This window comes from Thermobia domestica, chromosome 5, assembly GCF_964235325.1.
Source record: "Thermobia domestica chromosome 5, izTheDome1.hap1.1, whole genome shotgun sequence".
In the NCBI taxonomy this organism is placed as follows: domain Eukaryota; kingdom Metazoa; phylum Arthropoda; class Insecta; order Zygentoma; family Lepismatidae; genus Thermobia; species Thermobia domestica.
The window spans coordinates 28,289,023-28,298,771 of NC_137458.1; the positions used below are offsets into that span (position 1 = coordinate 28,289,023).

General features: G+C 37.1%; 1 non-coding gene across 1 annotated transcript; it reads right to left on the reverse strand.

The window, feature by feature from the left end:
* Nucleotides 1-7,398: 7,398 nt before the first annotated feature.
* Nucleotides 7,399-7,478, reverse strand: TRNAL-UAG (transfer RNA leucine (anticodon UAG)). Its single transcript has one exon. It is a non-coding gene; the product is annotated as a tRNA-Leu (tRNA).
* Nucleotides 7,479-9,749: the final 2,271 nt, after the last annotated feature.

A 9,749-nucleotide genomic window follows, 5' to 3' on the forward strand; every position in this document is an offset into this window, starting at 1 on the left:
TTTCCTATGAAATTTACCACAAATACACATTTCCAGATTGTACACCTAGTAACAATATTAGAAGTATCCGGCAAAATCATTATCATATTATATTCTTACAAGAAAGCAGTTATAGATATGCGACAATCATTTTGGACATGAGTGTACATTAACATTTATTAGGTCTACCTTGTATATATTTTTGTTATGCCTGTTTGTAGATAACTCGTATGTATACAGGGTGGCACAAAAGTATGGGGTCTACGTATACAGTACCATGCTGATCAGCTCATTGCATTTTATGTAATTGCTTATTGTTATCCATCAGGTTAGTTTCTTTATTATTTGTTCTTAATATGTTTTTACTTACATCTGAAGCTTGTAAGAGCTGAAGCAAATAAACCCATAAACTAGAATGTTATATTTGATCAACACAGGGGTGTATAGCTACTTTTGGGCCACCCTATATAGTTCATATCGGTAAATATTAAACCAAGGATAAGCAGTGAGATTTTAGGAGTGTAAATTGGCAACACTGCGACTGCACATGACACCGTAGCAGAATGGTTTCGTCCAAGCCGGGGCACTGACTTCTTCCGGTGTGATGTAGCAATCTCTCATACACCGAGCAATTTTGGTGCAGGCAGACCCAATTTTATCGCTTGTAATTAGATTTAAAAGAAAGGAAACATAAAAAGAATTACTGTGTGCATTTTAAAATGAAGAATTACCGATAATTAGGTTAAAACGTAAAAAATACAAGGTAAAAGGAAGTAATCTCTACTGAATCGTTTACTGGAATAAAATAAATATCATAAATGTAATCAGTGGCGTATGTAGAATTTTATTACGGGGGTTCAAGTAGTCAATCTCATATCCTTTTAGGACAAGTAAGATTTATAAGTATAGTAGCGTCAATTACCCCCTTCGCTGGGTTGAAATAAGAAAAAAATAGTAATATGGTTCGTTAGTCAGTCACTTTTTAGTATTACTAAAGCGCTCTCTGATACCGATCATTTTCGAGCATTTAAGTTATATCTTCCTCTCCCCCTAGTTGCGGGGCTGAATTTGGATTTAAACGGCATCGGAACTGTCAGTGTCCATTTGAGCGACCCCGAAAACTGGATTCGACACTGATATTGGTAATTTTCTATCATTATTATATATCTTCTCCTCTCCCTTCCCAAGTTGCGGAGCTGAATTTTGATTTAAACGGCATCGGAATTGTCACTGTTCATCTCAATGACCCTGAAAACTATGAATTCGGCACTGATATTGGTCATTTTCGATCATTTTTATACATCTCCTCCCTTCCCCTTCTCCAAGTTGCGGGGCTGAATTTGGATTCAAACGGGATCGAAAGTGTCACTGTTCAACTCAGCGACTCCGAAAACCATGATTCGACACTAATATTGGTCATTTTTATCATTTCTATGTATCTCCTCCTCCTCCTTCCCCTCCTCCAAGTTGCGGGATCGAGTTTGAATTTAAACGGTTTCGGAAGTGTCACTGGTTTTCTCAGCGATTCTGAAAACTATAGATTCGACAATAATATCGGTCATTTTCCATTATTTTTAAATGTCTCCCCCTCCCCTTCCTTAAGTTACACCGTCAAAAGGATATGATTAAAAAAAAAAGCATTTCAGGTCCGAACCTTATCAATGTTGAAAATTTGTTTGAGATCGGTCGAGTGGTTCAAGAGTTATTAAGTTTTATTTATTTTTATATATCACTCCCCTCCTCTCAGTTGCACTGTCAAAGTGAAATTATGAAAACCATCCTAGACCCAAAGTGACCATGTTGAATATTTGATGGAGATCGGTCGAGTGGTTCAAGAGTTATTAAGTCACAAACACAGTTACTCACTTTCAATTTTATAATATAGATAGTAAATGTTTATTTTTCCATAATGTCTTGCTGAAGGGGTGGGTTAACCCCTGAAACCTACCCCTTGGGTATGTCACTGAGTGTAGAGACCAGAGCTCGTGTGGTTTGGCCCCGAATCTTCCATTAAACTGTGGATCCAAGTCATACAGCCTCGGTGTTGAAAAGAGTGTTAATCCAACTAATCAAGCCACTGAGTGTAATAATAATAATAATAATAATAATAATAATAATAATAATAATAATAATAATAATAATAATAATAATAATAATAATAGTTATGGCCTTAATAGATTTGAATAATACTCCTTGTTTTAGAAATTTCAAATAATTTTCTCTTAGAAAATCACGTAAGTTATCTTCTAATGGAAAACAATTGCCTATGTTTGAGAAAAGAAAAAATATATTAAATTTGTTTAGCTTTCCTTTCATGTCATTGAATCAACTTGCTCTACCAAACGTAGCGTAGTTTTTATTCTTATTCATACTTCCGGGGAGCCCTCTTCCCTTTCAGAGCTGGCAATCCTCCTTTGCCACGGAGCTAAGATAAATTGTGATTACATGACATCCTTATCCAGGACATGTTCTTTAACAAATAGTGCCCCAGCGCACCCCCCCCCCACACACACACATTTCATTTTATCCCTTCCCCCGGATAAAAAGTTCTGGAAGAAATGGTGCCTACTCATAATGTGGCAAAAGCTCATAAAAGAGATTTTTCTAAAATTATTTTTCCTTAGACTCATTAGCTGCCAATACCTGTATAGGTTGGTTTAAAATTTTTAAAAAGAAAGAAAGAAAGAAAGAAAATCAGAACTCAAGAATTGCCGTTACAGGATTTCTACGTAACAGGATTTTCATTCATTCTACTTTTGTACTTCCTTATGTCTTCTCGTTCATTCCAAGGTTAAAAATCACTCAGGGGTGCGCACAGTGGCGGATCTGAAAGGTAAACACTGGAGTATGGAGCAGTAAGAACCCAGAATATGATAGGTATATCATGACTTTATTATAAACTTCAAAAATATATAAATAAAATCTTAAATTATTTTTGTCAGTCAAAAAACTGGGGGGAACTAGGCCCCACGACCCTGGGCTGGACCCGCCACTGCCGTGCACATGAAAAACCTCTACCATGTAGGTGTAAAAATTTGCACCCTGTGAACCCAGATCCCAAAATATCTAACAAACACTACCTAGCCCGTTCACGTTCTTGTTATGTAAATCGATAGCAAGCGGAGATGCATTCCTATGTATTATTCTTCTTGAGGACGCAGATAACATTGGATCAGTTGAAAATGATGATGGTTATGCTGAAGATATGCTATTTGATACAAAGAAGTACGTAGAGCTGCGCTTGATCTCATGGAGAATAGTACTAAATATTTTAATAAATTGTTCACGTTTTTTTAAATTAATAGTTTTGAAAACATCGCTTTCATTTCATAATATATTTTGTTACCTTATTATTTTTTTATTATTTTTTTATCGATGCAGACATGTTCATTTCAATTTTGCTTCAAGAACTAAGTACGTATGCCTCATTACCTACATGAATATGTGACTTGTTATGACAACATTGGTTTAACATCTGCGAATACGTATTTATGATTTTCTTTAAAGAGAAGTGTAAATATTTTTCTTAATATTTATTTTTTGGGGGGCTCAGTGGTAGAGTCCTTATCTCTGGTGTTTGGGATTTCTAGTTCGATCCCCGGCCAAGTAATTTTGTCATGGACAACATCGTGTCAATGGTTATTCTAGGGGTACTCTCGTTTCCTTCCACTTGGGGTCCCTGGTTCGATCCCAGCTCGCGCCGCGAGGACTTTGTGGTTGGACAAACACTGTGCTCGTGGGTTTTCTCGAGGTTCTCCCGTTTCCTCTTACTTTGTTCATTCCACCATTTCATTCATTTCTTATCTTCACCGTCTCCTTTAGCCTCACCGGCATAACCGTGGGACGTAAAACTTAAAGATTTAATGTTTATTTTGACACATGTAAACATATTTCTCAGGGGCAAAAAAAAAAAAAAGTTTTGTTAGACAGACAGCTTTTCAATTGTAATATGCCTTAGAGGCATTACAACATCAAAAGTGTTAATTTTCAAACAAATGTCTATTTCCATTATTTTCCACAATTTTTAAATTATTTTTTAAAAAATCTTTTAAAATGATCAAATTAGCTTGACAGTTTAAACCATTATCTCTTTGGGTGAAACTAGTGAGTGTGCAATTTTTATAATTTTGAGTACAGTTTTCCCCAAAGTTATGTATTTATGAGCACCTTTTCCCGTTTTTACCCCACTATGCTCCGTAATTCATTATAATTATTCTAAATTTTCATAGTAACTAAAATACACATCACTTTTTTTAAAGAAAAATGATGTCAATAACTGCTTAAAATCCAAGTAAATATATTGTGCTTAAGTATCATAACATTTCTGAAATTACTTATCAAAATTAGTAAACTTCCATGCTCTACGTTTACGTTCTTCGGCTAAGCTGTTTATCTCGAAGTAGGAGTTTGGCGCTAACACTAATTGCAGTCTTCTGTCATTTTCGTTTTTATTCCATTCTACGTTCCAATAATGGAATGGTCACATAGGTCATGACTTGTCTCCGGATTAGGTTTGGGTCTCGCTTGTCACACCCGACCCGAAAACTGCCAAAACATCAGTTCTGTAGCATTTACTGCAGAATGTTGTAATGAATTAATGATAGTCAGTACTTGAGCTCAAATATTTACTTCAGTGGGATTCCTGGTGTGACATTTCTTAATCAAGATAACACGTCTTGACTGTCACCAATGTGATTTCACGTTTGTTGTTCGTCTTCCTAGTATGAAAAATAATACAATTGTTTTAATTTTTTAAAAACAAAACATTAAAAAGCATAAAAAACATTTGAGGCGTATGGTTTCTAAATCCGCCATCTCCAATTTTCAAAAAAAATGAGGTAAGTAGATTTACTGGTATTCCTTTCCATGCCCTACATGATGATGAAAAGAGTTGTTTGAAATGTCACCACCTCCACCCTCAATTACTGCTTTAAAGTTCAGGGTATTTTTCAAAAGCCGCCATCTCCACTCAGCAGTGTGTTTGTAAACCCGCCATCTCGATTCTATTCTATGCTATGCTATGAATTGAAAACCGACGTTAATGAAAAAAAGTTGCAAGATGTTGTTCAACTCGTAACAAAACACTTCGGGGAGAATTGGCGTGCTAATTCAAACTTAGCCATTTAAGTTGATGCTGAAAAGAGACTGACTGCGTCAACAGAAGAAAGTGTAGATGAGGATTAGGCTGAATGCCAGTGTTCCGAAAATGATTCTGATGAGATCTATATCTGACAACAGTGTAAAAATCACTTTCAATCCTTTTCTTGTTGGTAAAGGTGGCATTTATTCCGAAGTTCCCATCCTGTTATGTAAAGCTATGTTAGATTAGGTCAGGTTAGGTTAGGTTAGGTCCCAATAGGTTAGATTAGGTTAGTGAGGTGAGGTTAAGTTAGCTTATGTTATGCTAGGAGACGATATTTCTAAACGGGCTGGGAACTTCGGAACTTGACCCGTAAATGTAGCTAACGTACTATGATTAGAGCTTCATTTTTTTCCTTGTTTGTGCACATTATAATGTCACCCAACAAGTTAATATCGTTGTTTAGATTCAGTTTATCTCCATCTACTGTTCTGTTCTGAAATAGTTATCCGAAAGTATAATAGTAATGATTTGGAAGCAAATAAACCCCAAAAATAACTTAGGTACGTTTGTTTCAAAGTCCTCCATCTCCAAAAGTTGTTTACAAAATCCGCCATCTCCAAACTGCTTTCTGCAATAACCGAGAAATGGAATGAGAGAGATTTTTGTCATTTGGTAGTCATAGTAAATTTCCAGAAAGCAGTAAAGTATTTCTAAAAAGAAAATTTTATCTCACATAATCTCTGAGTTACCAGTTTTTTCTGTTTTTCTCGAAACCGTTTATGAAGGAGATGGCGGATTTAGAAACTATACGCCTCATTTAAAGAAAGTATTTTTCACGTTCTTGAAACATATTTCAAATTATATTGTAAAAACTCAATCTTACAATAATCTTATTTGTGCTTGCCTCACAATTAAAACATTTTTTAAACAATGTTTTAGAAATGAAACAAGTTTTATGTCCCACGCAGGCTAGGCTAAAGGAGACGGTGATGATGAGAAATGAATGAAATGGTGGAATGAAGAAAGTGATAGAAATCGGGAGAACTCCGAGAAAACCCACGCATACGATGTTTGTTCACCACAAAGCTTACTTGACGCGAGGTGGGATCGAACCGAGATCCCATGCACCAGAGGTGAATGCTGTACCACAGTGCCACTGCGGTAGATTTAGATTTTAACGTTTCGTTCACCACAACAGCTATATGAGACGTGGAGTTACAGTTTAACGTGGGATGCGAATCACATGCTATCAGCGGGAATCGAACCCGGGACTTCCAAACCAGTGATGATTTCAGAATATTTCCACCCGCTGTGGAAGGTGAATTTCAATAGATTGCGGTGAAAATAGCACAGTGAAAATACCGGGAATCCCCATTGGGCACAGTAGGATATATGACACCGGGAAAGGGGGAATTTCGTAGATCCGATCGAGAATTTCCTTCCTCCGGGCCATTTTCTGGAATCATCACTGGTTGAGTTGATTTTGAGATTAACGTCCCTTTCAGCAGCGAGGCTGTATGACACGGGACCTACTGATTAACGTGTAGAATCCGAACCACATGAGCTTCTGCCGAGAATCAAACCCGGGTCTCCCACGCCAACATCCATACAGTATAGCACAAGGAAGTTATTCCTTGGTATTGTGACTGATGTGGGTTGAATGCTGCAGTAATATGAAAATAGTAAGTAAATAATAGCAAACAGTGTGAACTGATACATTATTCGCCCGAATATAATTTTCGAGAGTTAATTTTATAACTTTTTTTTCTCGGCCATTCCCCGTATCGAGTTTTGGAGAAGGCTTATATTCTGATATTTTTCTTTCTTTTTCTTCTTTGAATTTTAAAGGCAGTTTTTCTTTTTTCGTTTTCCTTTTTTTCTAGATATTACTATTCACTCATTCTACTTGTCTAAGACTGGTTTACTTTTATAAATTATACTAGTACAGCCAGGCACTTCCCTAGGAATTTGTTCGGGGGGGTTCAAATTCAATATGGGGATAAATTATATTAAAATTTGTAAATTTATCCCTAAAATTAGATTAAATTTACAGAATAATCGGGAATTCGAGGGTCCGGACCCCCAGGACCCACTTTCTGTGTATGTCCCTGACTATAGCTAACTGGTGTCCCTTTTGAATAAATAAAAACATATTATTATATCCTACTGACTTTTTTCTGACCGAAAGTTACACATATAATAAGCTATAGATGCGTTAGAATAGTTCTACATTCTCGAAAAAGCGTTATCCTTGCTAGTTAAGAAGTCAAAATTAATTATATATAGATAATTCATGGATTAACAATTATTGTAAAAGTGAAGTAAAAAAATTATATTGGCAGCGGTGGGATTCGAACCCACGCCCTTTCGGACTGGTGCCTAAAACCAGCGCCTTAGACCGCTCGGCCACGCTACCTTACGATCAGCTGTGTGCTTAGAAACGGGCTTGCCTCTGCTTGGCTACCAGTCCGTGCCGAACCGCGCTGGGTTTTGCTGATCAGCTGATGCTTCTTACCTTTAAACTAATAGTCAACGTTCATTCATTTTCCTCGTATTATGATTGAATACACGTATCCCGTGATTTAGTAACTGTGCTCAACATTTTCAATGATTAATATCTTAAATTAGGTTTGTTGTTAGGCCCACAAACACAGGACCTATAAATACATTTTAACGTTTTATGCGAACCATAAGCATGTACTCACACATCCAGGTCAGAGCTACTATTAATAACCGAAATTGTAAGACAAATAAAACGTTATACACTGGTTTCCTTCTTCAGTTTAGGAAGTATAATGGAGGATGAATCGTAAAGAGTGTGAATAGATTGTGTATAATAATGAATAATTGACGTTAATAAGCACTCCATAATAACAAAATGAAAGGGTGTGGTTATCGAGCTATCTCAATTGTGTTACTTCTCTGGTAACACGTTACGCCTTTAACTTCGTTCCAGAAATGTGATTTATTTTTAGGCTATTGTTTAACGTGTCTTTTCAACGCTGGTCTAAGACGTAATCTAGATTTAACATAAAATCCGATATATAAATTATCCTAACCGGAATATTAATTTGTGTACATGGACAGGTATGTGTGTAGGAGGGAACTCATTGTATGTGTGTGTGTGTGTCGAAAATTTTTCCAAAAAATTCAGTTCCTTTCATCTATCACTAGCACTGTCAGAGGAGTGAATAGGGGGATCTTGACTTTGTCTCAAAAATGAAATAATATTGTAAAATCAGTACTTATATTCTCCTTAACTCAGGGATGCAAATAACCACTCGCCCGGGGCGAGTGGTTCATTGGTGTGCGCGAGTAGTTAATACATTATTTATTTCAAACTATAAAGACTGGGATGTTGGCTAGTAGCTTTTTTCTTGGGCTAGTAACATTTTGTTGCTTATTTGCATCCCTACCTTAACTGCTTCCTATCAGGTTTCACAATTTAAATGAATAACATAAATACTGTAATATTTAAAAAAAAAAATCATTTGATTGATTAGTTGGTTAAAGTTTAATAGGGATATGAGGAGCAAGACTATTTGTCTCCGTCACGATCGAGTGGTAATGAAGTGAACCAGATCATACCTACAAAGTTCACTTAAAGAAACTAATAATTCAGTGGCGGTTCTCTTAAGAGAATTAATATCGGTAAAACCAATGGAAGAGCAATTGAATCTTCAGTTTTAAAAAGAAAATTAAGTTCAGAATCAAAGAAAACATGTGTAAGTTTTCATTCAATAACCAGCAAGTTCGTACAGGAGCTTGAGAACTACATCATTCACGTGTAGAGCTCCCTTTAGGAAACATGGCCTGGAAGACTTGGGTTCGATTCCCGGCAAGAGCTCATGTAGTTCGGATCAGGCCCGTGTCCAGAGGGTCTAGAGGGCTGCCCCCTAAAATTTTGACGGTAGGAAAAAATGAAATCTTTAAGTTTAACGTCCCACGGTCATGCCGGGTAGACTAAAGTTGACGGTCATAATGAAAGATGAATGAAATGCTGGAATGAAGAAAGTGGGAGGAAACGGGAGAACCCCGAGAAAGCACACGAGCGCGGTATTTGTCCACCACAAAGTCCACACGGCGCGAGCTGGGATCGTACCAGGGACTCCAAGCACCGGAGGATTTTCACGGTAGGCTTGCAAATGAACTATAATTTGGTGATGAACTATAATATGGTTGGATCGGGCCCCCCTAACTTCAGCCGGTCGCCCTACATTTTTGGGCTGGCTACCGGCCTGGTTCGGATCCCACGTTGAGCTATAAATCCATGTATCGCTAACCTCACTGCTGTAAGGAACGCTAAAACTTACAATGAAATCAAACCACTCACGTGTAGTGAAGCTGGGAAATACTGTAGAATACAAAAAGTCATTTTGCCAATTTTTGGTCTTTATTCCTTTCTTAAAACTGACAATTGAAATTAATTTAATTATGGTGATTCGGCTTCCACTGCGATTATTTTAGGGAATAGCGACCAGCGATTATCTCAGACTTCCCCTGGTGGGAATTTTAATAGATAGGAGCAGGGACGCCCGCAGTATTTTTTTTTTTTTTTTTCAGGAGAAAGACCAACACATAAGTACAATCGCAAATATACACACACTTTGATGCAGGCGTCCACCATAGACGCACTCACGGGGGTTCTACCGGGTCTGGAACCCCAAATCTTCGCAATTCGACATGC